At 38.6% G+C, this 10597-nt stretch overlaps 1 pseudogene; it reads left to right on the forward strand.

The window, feature by feature from the left end:
* The first annotated feature begins 5266 nt into the window (after positions 1 to 5266).
* LOC100351813 (nucleophosmin-like) lies at positions 5267 to 6247 on the forward strand (annotated as a pseudogene).
* The last annotated feature ends 4350 nt before the right edge of the window (positions 6248 to 10597 follow it).

A 10597-nucleotide genomic window follows, 5' to 3' on the forward strand; every position in this document is an offset into this window, starting at 1 on the left:
GCACATGGCACTATCCTACAGATAAGTCTCTCCACATCTATCATTTATTTTCATTGCAAAAAGTGAATCACGTTCAACATAGAAGCCTTGAAAATATAGCAAATCTAAATGAAAAATTTTCAAAGTTCACTCATTGACACTCTTCTAAAGATAATTATATTATTAATATTTCTTGTAAGCCTTTTTGGTATTCTTCTTTCTGCTTTCATATATATGTGACTGTAATTATTCTTAAAAACAGAAGCAATTACCATTTTCATTTTCAAAAAATCCCTGTGTTCTGTGTAAGATTTCAAAGTCTGTCTTTGACCGGTAACCTACAGGTTGTGACAATGGGAGAGAAAATTTAAAAACTTTTTTTGGGTATTTCTTTCTCCTTGATTTCAAAATTGAATAATATATGTCCTAAACCATGGTGCTAACGTACAGCTGCCCCCTAACCCTATAACCTATCCTGATTCCAAATGTGGATAATTTAGCGGATAAATTTGAGCTCCAAAGTCAAAATTCTGTATTATATGCTGGACCCACCACTGTGTGGCTTTGGCAAATTTCCTAGCATTTCTATTTTTTCATCTCCTCTTCTATAAATTGGGATGATGGCCATATGTATTTCACTGGGTTATAATGGAAATTCAATGTGTTAACTTAGAAGAGTTCCTGGCACCTGCTCAGCATACAGTAAAATAAAAAAATACAATAAAAATAAAAATAAAATTTTAATCACTACAGGCCCAATGTTACATTGATTACCTGTATAACAATCGACTTAAACTGTGTGATCTTGTACTTCCTTCTAGATTGTGAAAGACTTCAGGAGGATAAATGAGAGAAAAAGAATTGAGACTAATTCAGTACCTAAGATGTTCCAAACACCCTGCTATTACAGCTTCTTTCTAAGCCTGTTAATTTTGGATGCACCACGTATCATATCATTTCATATCACACTTTTTAAAATGTATCCCACATCCCACATTATATAATTTTCAGCATTTAAAAGATTGAAGGGATTTTTTATCATTACGGTGTTAAAATCACCATTTCAATTTTCCAGTTTTTTGATTTAGAACCTGAAGAGAAAAAATACCTTATATCTGAAACATTTTTAAAAGCCCTTGAAAATCTTACCAGGCTGTAAGCACTCTGCCTATGGTATCTAGTGGGTAATCCAGTCCTCTTCAGACATCACATCGTTATCCCTAAAGTTGAAATTTCTGTTCTGTTAATAAGGAAACTGAGGCTGTGGTAGCCTGTGAATCCTGACCAATGTCATGTTGTGAAAGCATTAACCCAGGGCTGGCCCATGGCAGAAGCACTTTTTATTCTGTAAATCACTGGCCTCCGGAGTTCCCATGTTTCTAAAAGTGAGGCCAAGGGCCTTGCACGGCCCCTTGAAGTAGACCCGTGGACCCCGGTGCTCTCCCCTCCGGAGAAGGCAGCACTAAGTCAGAGCTCTCCAGCGCTATATCCTTTCTGGCACAAAGCCTAGATCCCTGGGACTTCATTTGCTCTCTTGTCAGAGTGCCTGTCAAGAATTAAAGCTCCATGACTTCATGTGGCTGAAGCCCAAAACTGTTAACATTTCATTTTATCTGTAGTTTAAACACCCTTTTGTTTCTGTTCTTATCAGTTAGATGTGTGTTTTATGCCTTGCCCTTTAAGCTTTAAATCCTTTTTCCTTCTTGGTATCTTTTCCAGCTTTCAGTCGGTCTGGCAGTGAGAAATAGCCACTCTGAGTGGTCTGAAACAATTTCTGAAATCAGTGTCCACAGCTTGGAAATTGAACAGGTAACAGTCATAGGTTATCAGCAACCAAATACATGCAGCACCTACATTTTGGTTCTTTGACAACTTTCTCTGATGTATTCACACTACTTACCATAGCTCCATAAAATGTTCAGTCTGGAAAAATGTTTATCTTGTATTCTACAGAGAGGCTATAGGGTGATCCACAAATTCCTCATAGTGGCCTGATCTTTACCCTCAGAAAAAGCAGACAGGCCTAGGCATGTAACAGCAGGTAATATTTATCATGGGCTTTATAATGCCAGACATAGTTCACAGCACTCTGTATCTCTTAACTCATTTGGGCCTCGCCGCAAGCCTAGAAAATCTCACACTCACATTGGAGAGGAAACAAAGGCACAGAAGAACGAAGTAAATCACTTAAAGCCACAAAGGCAGTAAGTGGTAGAGGAGGAACTGGAACCCTGGAAGTGAAGTTCAATGCTGGCTGTATACAGCTTTAACCGCTAAGCAGTAAGGCATGCCCCATCCAAGAAAAGGGAGCTTTAAGGGAAAAAAAGATGACCTATGTGAAGAGATGCTGATATGATGATGGAGCAGAAAATGAAGAACAAAGTGTTTTTTTTCTGCTTTCGTTGCTCTTCATGGATGCGTGTTACATTCTAAAACACAAACCACAGGAGACTTTTCTGGGAGGTGCAGTGTGAATACAGGAAGCTTTTTGTGGATATTTAGTGTGAGCTACAAAACATATTATGTTTGAGGGCAGAGGAAGAGACAGGGAGGAAAAACTCTACTTATGGCAGAAAAGAATAAGGTTTGGTGGAGCAGTAGAATCCGTTCTAGAAATGTTGATATTTTCGCAGTTGGTACCATGCAAAATAATAGCATTAGGTGTGCCCACATGACTTCCCTGGGAAAGCATCAAATGTTGAGATCAGAGCAAGAGAATAAGTACTCTATGTCACCTGGAGATCAGCACTGTCAGGCTGATGTGAACACATTGTAAAGCAGCATTTAGAGAGGAAATGCCATGTGGGCAGGTATAGGATTTGGTTTGGTAAAATACAGATATTTATCCCCATCTCTAGGCTTAAGAAAACTCAGAATCTTAATAAATAGATGTACTTCTATCACACAACTAATTCTATCAGCTCAAAAATTTAAAAAAAAATACAACAATGGGCAAAAAATTTAAAAATCAAGATTTAAAAATGACCATAACCAGCATTGTGGCATAGTGGCTAAAGCCAATACCTTTGAAGCCAGCATCCCATATGGGCACAGGTTTGAGTTCTAGCTGCACCACTTCTGATAGAGCTCCCTGAGAATGCACCTGGGAAAGCAGCAGAAGATGGCCCAAGTACTTGGGATCCTGCACCTACATGGAAGACCTGGAAGGAACAACTGGCTCCTGGCTTCAGACTGGCCCAGCTCCAACTATTGTGGCCATTTGGGGAGTGAACCAGTGGATGGAAAATTGAACTAATTCTGTGTGTGTGTGTGTGTGTGTGTCTATAATTCTGCCTTTCAAATAAATCAATAAATCTTTCAAGCAAAAGAAAGAAAGAAGCACAATAAAAGATTTTAATGTGTTTTCATATTTTTGTTGTTTCTTTGCCTCTCATTAGCTAGGTCTTAGAAAAAACTAAGGATTTAGAATATTTATGAGAATTAAAACATTAAAAGGAAGCACATGGACCAAGTCATGGAAAACTAGATATACTCATTATGTTAACTGAAAACCAGTACTTTAGACAGTAAAAGCAAAATAGAAAGATCAAAGAAGATAGTAGATTAATGTATTAATGCATCTTTCCTTTTATAGAATGTTTTGTAATTGGAATTTTGTTAAATATGTCTGAATATCACTTACAAATCTGGGGGTTTATTATGTCTAGATGTCCCTTTGCTAACAGCAGAAGACTCTTCTCCAACCCCTTCCACCTAAACCATAATTCAATTATGACAACCCACTTTTGTCATTTTATATACTACAGCTCCTTATAGAGATTATTTTGGTGAAATAATTGAATGTATTTAGAAAAATCATCCATATTTACATATGCAATCATATAAAAGGGATGAATTAAATCTAAAGATGAAAATATATGTCAGTTTAATTAATAGAAGCAAAAGCTGAGTTAGAAGCCAATGAATCTAGCATGCCTACAGAAATCTTTAAGAACATGACAATATTTGTGTTATATGAACTATTCTCTGGAGAATTAATGTGATGGAAACTCTATTGGTTGAGTTTCGTATTGCTACATGACAAATCACCACACACTTTGCAGCTGAAAACAACATAAATTTATGATCTCACAATCACCCTGGATCAAAAGTCTGGCACAGAGTAGGGAGCTCTGCTCAAGCCCTCACCAAGCTAAACCAAAGTATCACCTGGGCTGAAATCTTACCTGAAGCTCGTGTTCTCTGAAAAGCTCACTGGTTGTTGGCAGAATTAAAGTCTTTGTCACTGTAAGATTGAAGTTCCCATTTCCTTGCTGGCTCTCAGCCAGGCAGGCATCAGAACCTAGAGGCCACCTGCCTGTCTCTGCCTCTCTGCCATGACTGCCTACTGCACAACATAGCACTGTGCTAGTCAAGGCCAAGAAAAGAAACTCTCTTACTTGAATCTTTCCCTTCAAGGAAGACCTTGACGCTCTTTGAAAGTGTTCATCAGATTAAGTCATTGACTTAATCTCATCCAGAACATTCTCCCTTTTGATTAACTCAAAGTCGTGATGAAGGACTGTAATTACATCTGTAAAGTTACCTTCACCACATAATGGTATAACGTAATCACAGAATTGACATCTGTCATATCCATAGACCCGTCCACCCTCTGAGGGAGAACATTATACCAGCAATGAACACAGAGTGTGTGAAATAGGAATTATACCTGCCACACTCTCTCAATTTATGCTACAAAACTAGAGTAATACTGGCAGCAAGAGTAAATTAGGATAGTGTACACACACACACACACATGCAGGCACAATAAGCATGAGCCCATCTCACTGGTGAATAATAATGATAAATATAAATAAAATGTTAGTCAATAAAATCTACTGAAATGGTAATACATTTTGACCAATTAATAATTATCACACTAGGGCTGGGGCTATGGTGCTGTGGGTTAAACTGTTGCTTTCAGTGCCGGCATCCCATACCAGTGCAGGTTCAAGTCCTGGTTGTTCCACTTCTGATCCAATCCCTGCTAATGTGCCTGGGAAGGCAGCAAGGAATGGCCCAAGTGCTTGGACCTGGTACACATGTAGGAGACCCAGAGGAAGTTTATGGCTTCTGGCTTCAACCTGGTCCAACCCTGGCTGTTGCAGCCATCTGAGGAATGAATCAGCAGATGGAAAATATCTATCTGTCTCCCTTTCTCTCTGTGTAACTCTTCATTTCAAATAAATAAATAAATCTTGAGACAGAGAGAAAGGGATGCAGAGAGGGAAGGGTGGAGAGAGGGAGGAGGAAAGAGAGGAAAAAAAGTATTTCCTGGCCTGATTCCATCCTGCACAGCTGTTCTTTGTAGCCTTGGGTATCTTATCTGCGTCTGCCATCTCGCCTCAGTTCATCTCACTACCCCATGGAAGATTCGATGGACATGGACATGAGCCCTCTGAGACCCCAGAAGTATCTTCTCAGTTGTGAACTAAGGGCTGACAAAGATTATCACTTCGAAGTGGACAATGATGAAATTCAGCATCAGTTACCTTTAAGAATGGTCAGCTTAGGTGCTGATGCAAAGGATGAACTGCACATTGTCGAAGCAGAGGCAATGAATTATGAAGGCCATCCAATTACAATAACACTGGCAACTCTGAAAATGTCTGTATAGCCAACAGTTTCCCTTGAGGGCTTAGAAATAACATTATCTATAATCTTCAGGTTGAAGTGTGGTTCAGGGCTTGTACACACAAATGGCCAGCACTTAGTAGGAAGATGCAGAGTCAGAATATGAAGAGGAGGAGGGCATAAAGCTATTAAGTATACCAGGAAAGTGATTTGCCCTGGAGATGGCAGCAGGGTACCACAAGAAAAGAAAGCTTGCTGTTGATGAAGATGAATAATAACAATGATAATAATAAGAAGAAGAAGATGACAATGGTGATACTGATGCTGAGGAAACTGAAGAAAATGCTTCAATGAAGAAATCTATACAAGATATCACCTATAAAATGCATAAAAATCAAATCAGAATGGAAAAGATTCAAAACCATCACACCAAGATCAAAAGGTCAAGACTCCCTCAAAAAAAAAAAAAAAAAAAAAAACCCACAGGAAAGGAAAAAAAAAAAAAAACAACTCCTAAAACACCAAAAGGACCGGGATCTGTGGGACATGAAAGCAAAAATGCAAGCAAGCATAGGAAAAGGGGTTATCTTCCCAAAGTGGAAGCCAAGTTCATTCATTATATGAAGCATTCTTCTGGATGTCTAACCAGGATGCTATACAACATCTCTGACAGTAGAGGAAGTTGCTTTAAGAAAACAGTTTCTATAATTTGTGAAAATTTTCCATCTTATTTCATTTCTGTAACAGTTGATATCTGGCTGTGCTTTTTACAACACATAGTGAGAACTTTCTATACCATTTTTACCACATGGAGTTCAAGTTTCACTGCCAAGAATGAGTTGTCCAAAATACCTGATCAGTTTTTAAAGATGGAACTCCAGGGGCTGGCGCTGTGGCTCAGTGGATTTAAGTCCTGGCCTGAAGCACTGGCATCCCATATGGGCGCTGGTTCTAGTCCCAGCTGCTCCTCTTCCAATCCAGGTCTCTGTTATGGCCTGGGAAAGCAGTGGAAGATGGGCTAAGTCCTTGGGCCCCTATACCCACATGGAAGACCTGGAGGAAGCTCCTGGTTCCTGGCTTCGGAACGGCACAGCTCTGGCCATTGCGACCATCTGGGGAGTGAACCAGCAGACGGAAGACCTCTCTCTCTCTCTGTCTCTATCTCTCTCTGTAACTCTGTCTTTCAAGTAAAATAAATAAATCTTTTAAAAAAATGGAACTCCACCCTTTGCTTTGTTTTAAATATGTATGGAATATTATAATAGGCCACACACACTAGTAGCAGTGGTCAAACATGGAAATGGTGGGGAGATAAAAATATGCATGTGAAATAAACTCAGTATTTTAATAAAGTAGAAGTGTTGCTCATTCTATTCACTTACAAAACAAAAATTATCACTAGACTGGGGTGGGCAGCGTGGTGGTGCAGCAAAACAAGCCACCTCTTCGGGCTTATCTATATTACAGTGTCAGTTCAAGTCCCAGCTACTCTGCTTCTGATACAGCTTTTGGTTGATACACTGGGGAAAGCAATTTGGACAATGGCCAAGTACTTGAGTTGCTGTCACCCACATGAAAGGCCCATATGGAGTTCCTGGCTGCTGGCTTAGCCCTGTCTGTTGTGGGCATTTGGGGTATGAACCAGCAGATGGATGGAAGATAGCTTGTGCGCTCTCTCTCTCTTTCTTTCTCATACACACACACACTCACTCATACTCTCACTTGGTCTCTTTCTGTCTCTCTCTCTTTCGCTTTCTCCTTCTCTCCTCCCTTTTCAAAAAATAAATAAACTTTACAAAAACACAAGGATAAAAGGATTTAACAGTAGCTGTATTTATCAGTGTAATTGACTATACTAATGACTTACAGAGGGAAAATTAAATGATTTTCCTGATGGAAAGTCTAGAGGAATTTTGAGCAACTAAAGAAATGGAGTGAAATTTATTTGTCTTCTTATCAGGAATATACCAAAAAAAAGGTATGGGGGCTGTTGCTATAGCGTAGTAGGCTAAGCCTCTGCCTGCGACACCAGCATCTCATATGGGTGCCGGTTCATATCCTGGCTGTTCCTCTTCTGATCCAGCTCTCCACTAATGGCCTGGAAAAGCAGTGGAAGACGGCCCAAGTGCATGGGCCCCTACACTCATGTGGGTGACCAGAAAGAAGCTCCCAGTTCCTGGCTTCTGATCGATCAGCCTGGCTCTGGCTGTTGTGATCATTTGGGGAGTGAAGCAGTGGATGGTTCTGTCTGTCTGTAACTCTACCTCTCAAATAAATAAATAAGAAAGAGAGAGAGAGAGAGAGAATGAAAGAGGGAGGGAGGATGGGAGGGAGGGAGGATCCCAAGGTGCAGGTGTCATGGTATAGTGGGAAAAGCCACTGCTTGCTGTGCCAGCATCCTTTATGGACATGCATTCATATCCCAGCTGCTCCACTTCCCATATAGCTCTCTGCTAATGTGCCTGGAAAGCAGGAGATGGCCTGGGTGCTTGGGACACTGCACCAACATGGAAGACCCAGAAGAAATTCCTGGCTCCAGGCTTTGGCCCTGTCCAGCTCTGGCCACTGTGGCCATTTGGAGATTGGACCAACAGACACAAGATATTCTCTCTTTTTCTCTCTTTCTCTCTTTCTCCATACCCCCAACTCTGCCTTTAAAATTACTAAAAAAAATTAAAAAATGCTTAAGAAGAAAAATAAACCCAGAAGCAATATCTGAATTCAGTGAGGAATAGAAATTAAGGAAGATAATTATGTGTATAAATAAAGGCAAGCTTTGACTGAATAAATGAATAGTAACAATGTCTAATCTGCAAAGGTAAAAGTAAAACTAAAATAAAAGGTAATTAAAATATCAGGAAACAATTGGATAGAAGTTAATGGGTAGTAATTAGAGATGGCATATTCTAAAATCTTCGCATTATTTAAGAGGAAGGTTAAGATTTTCATTCATCTTCAATATTGTTAACTATGATTTTTAAACTTTAAGAGTAAATAATGTAAATGGAAGTCCTTCCCTTTTGTAGAAGTAGGTGATGAGAAGTCTAAGAAAGTGAGTCTTGATTACTTCAAAAGAAAACAAGCATGAAAAAGACCACAGAAAGGACAGGTGCAGCAAATTGTGTTTTCCAGAAATGACTACAGCATCCCCCTTCTGAAAGTGTGGTTTTGCTCCTTCTCTTTGTATATCTGAGCTAGCCTGTGGATTGCTTACCATGAGGAAAGTGTTGTTCAATGCCAGAGCTAAGTCAGAAAGATATGTGTCATCACACATGTTCTCACACAATATTAATATTAATTAGATGTTATTAATATTAATCAGATAGCCTGATGCCATCTAAGAATGTTGACCACCATAAAACCTCCAGGTTTGACAGGGCACAGGTAACCTCTCTTGCTCTCTGCCAGCCACCCAGCTGTCACCATCCACATCCAGACACAGGAGTGGAGCCGTCTTACATCCTTCAGATCAGCCCATGTTCTAACTGAGGGCTGTTGAGTGACCTCAGGTGACACCAGAAGGAGTCTAAGGCTCCAGCTGAATTTCTTATCCACAGAATAGATGTGATATAATAAAATTGTTTTGTGCCAGGAAGTTTGTGCATAAGCTGCCTCTAAATTGCAAAAGAAGGTAACGGATAGCAGGACACATCAAAAAACAAAAAATAAGATTGTAGGAAAGAATACAAATACAAATATATGCAGAGTGACTGAAATGAGCTGAATTCTTCAATAAAAAAATATGGTATTGTGGTATAACTGGCTCCGCCACCACTTGGGTTGCTGGTGTCCCATTTTAGAGTACCAGCTTGAGTTCAGGTTGCTCCGCTTCCAATCCAGCTTCTTGCTAATGTGCCTGGGTAAACAGCAGAAGATGGCTCAAGTATTATCATTCCTACCATCCTTGTGGGAAAATATGATGGAGGTCATGGCTCCTGGCTCAAAACTGACCCAGCCTGGCTGTTATGGCCATTTTAGAATGAATCAGCAGACCGAAGACCTTTCTCTCCCTCTATCTCCCTATCTCTGTCTCTGTCTCTCTCTCATTCTCTCTCTTTCTTCTCTCTCTCTCTCTCTCATTCTTCCTCTCCCTTTCAAATAAATGATATATTCATACTTAATAATAAAACAAAAAACAAAATAAAATTTCACATTTTAATGAGACAAACAAAAATAAGGCTACAGAATAAGAAGAATGCAGAAATGCTAAAAGTAGAAAAACAGGACAAGTAATTTCAGGTGAATCCTAACCATATTTACCTCCCTACTACCTACCCAAAAAGTTAGTATTCCTATTTTAATAACATAAACCATAGAGTCTAAAGTTGAAAGCATTAACAATATAATAAAATGATTCCAAGAAAAATGGTAAGAATATCAATTTATTACATAATAATATTACATTTTATGTATCCACATATGTATATATTCAAAATATATAAACCAAGATTTTAAAAAACTATAAGGAGAAAACAACTAGTCTTTTCTCAAAATAGTATATTTTATCAGACCTCTCAATAATTCTTTGTCAAAGTGATCCATAAATCATTAAAAATGCAAAATATTTGAGCATAAATCATATTAATCCAGTAACTACATATAGTACACTTATAAGACACTGCCTAAATTGCATAATATCTGTATATCCTTTTGAAACATATCTAGAAGGAACATTTATAAAAAATTATCAAGCACATATAGATTAATGCAATTAAATCAGAATAGTAAAAACATAACAAAGGCATCTGATATCTTTTGCAATTTAAAGAGTAAACTTCTAAATAATACATGCATGTGCAGGAAGTTAGAAAACATGTTAAATTTTAAAATTGCTACTTGTGTTGTGCATTCAGCTAAAGACACATGAGTAGGGAAGTTTAAAGCCTTGTGCCAAGTGCCCACATTCCAATAGATAAAGTTACATTTTTTAAAAAATTCAAATAAAGTAGAAAGAAGGAAATAAAAATTTAAGCAAATTAAATACATAGGAGAAAAAGATAAAAAATTAAAGGGTCAATAAAGCAAATAACAGTATTTTTAG

This window comes from Oryctolagus cuniculus, chromosome 1, assembly GCF_964237555.1.
Source record: "Oryctolagus cuniculus chromosome 1, mOryCun1.1, whole genome shotgun sequence".
Classification (NCBI taxonomy): domain Eukaryota; kingdom Metazoa; phylum Chordata; class Mammalia; order Lagomorpha; family Leporidae; genus Oryctolagus; species Oryctolagus cuniculus.